Source organism: Prionailurus bengalensis, chromosome C2 (genome assembly GCF_016509475.1).
Source record: "Prionailurus bengalensis isolate Pbe53 chromosome C2, Fcat_Pben_1.1_paternal_pri, whole genome shotgun sequence".
NCBI lineage: Eukaryota > Metazoa > Chordata > Mammalia > Carnivora > Felidae > Prionailurus > Prionailurus bengalensis.
In genome coordinates, this window is record NC_057350.1 from 157,022,540 (window position 1) to 157,024,186 (window position 1,647).

Sequence of the window (1,647 nt, forward strand, 5' to 3'; positions counted from 1 at the left end):
TCAGACGAAACTGGCAGAGCGCAGTTGTCCACACAAGATGGCTCCTCCAGACAGAAAAACAATCTCTCATCTGGAGCTACACGAAAGGACCAGTGAGCTGTCAGAGGACATTTTCTAGGACCCATTTAGCACCAAGTGTTGCACGGGAAAGGAGCTCAGTGAAGAAACACACAGAGTCTGCAGCAGGCAGACTGTGACCAGTACAGATAGACTCGCAATTGCAAACAGCCATGCATCGCTTCTTTTTTCTGGAGATAACGAAAAGCTAAAATAACTCATCCGCTCTCAGGTGCCTACAACCCTGTATCATAATGTCCTTCCTCATCCAAACCTAATGGAAAAAAATAGGTCCGCGATTAATTTGTTTTATTCAAAGATGACCTAATAAAAAAGAATCAACACAGATGTGTATAAAAAAAGACCATACGAAAATACAAGATACAAATTTTTTTTAAATGAAATGAAACATTGACCAGAAGAAAAAATACAAAAACTGTTGACAAATAACAGGGAAAAAATTACTAATATCACTAAGCGTTTAAACATTAGAAACAACAAAAAGCAGGAGGAGAAAAGATAGGGGGAAATCTTCATGACATTGAATTTGGCAAGGATTTCTTCAGCATGACACTGAATAGCACAGGCAACAAAAGAAAAGTAGATAAATGGGACTACGTCAAAACTTAAAACTTAGGTGCATCAAAGAAAACAACCTGCAAAAGACAATCCATGAAATGGGAGAAAATATTTGCAAATCATCCATCTGATGATGTGTTAATATCCAGAATATATAAAGAACTTCTACAGGCTTTCGGCAGGACCTGCCATCTTACCGTAATTTGCGGAGATGACCAACACAAAGGGAAAGAGGAGAGACACCTTCTCTATGTTCTCCAGGCCCTTTAGGAAATATGGCGTTGTTCCATTGGCCACATACGTGTGAATCTACAATAAAGGTGATATTGCAGACATCCACGGAATAAGCACCGTTCAAAAAGGAATGTCCCATAAATGTCATCATAGCAAAATTGGAAATGTCTACAATGTCACCCAGCATGTTGTTGGCATTGTTGTAAACAGAAAAATGAAGGGCAAGATTCTTGCCAAGAGAATTAATGTACGTATTAAGCATATTAAGCACTCTGAGAGCCAAGATAGCTCCCTGAAGTGTGAGGGGAAATGATCCAAAAAAGAAGGAAGTCAAAGAGAAAGGTACTTGGGTTCGACTGAGGTGCCAGCCTGCTCCACCCAGAGAAGCAGTTTGCAGGAACAAATGGAAAGGAGCCTGAGCTATTGGAACCCATCCCATATGAATTCATGGCATGACAGGTGTCAAGTAAATAGTCTCCAAACTATTAAAGAGAGAGAAAGAGAGAGAGAGGGAGAGACAACCCCTATAATTCAACAACAACAAAACAACCTGATTAAAAAATGGGCAAAGGACTTGAATAGACATTTCTACAAAGAGGATACACAAACAGGCAAGAGACACACGAAGGATCAACATCACTAATCACAGGGAAAAATACCTCAAGAGACAACATTCGCACCCATGAGATAACAATGAGATAACATTTTGTACCCATTAGGATAGCTGCAGTTAAAAAAAAAAAAAGTGTTGACAAGGGTGTGGAGAAATTGGAACCT

General features: G+C 39.6%; 1 pseudogene; it reads left to right on the forward strand.

Moving 5' to 3' along the window:
- The first annotated feature begins 844 nt into the window (after positions 1–844).
- On the forward strand, positions 845–1,326 carry LOC122492184 (annotated as a pseudogene).
- Positions 1,327–1,647: the final 321 nt, after the last annotated feature.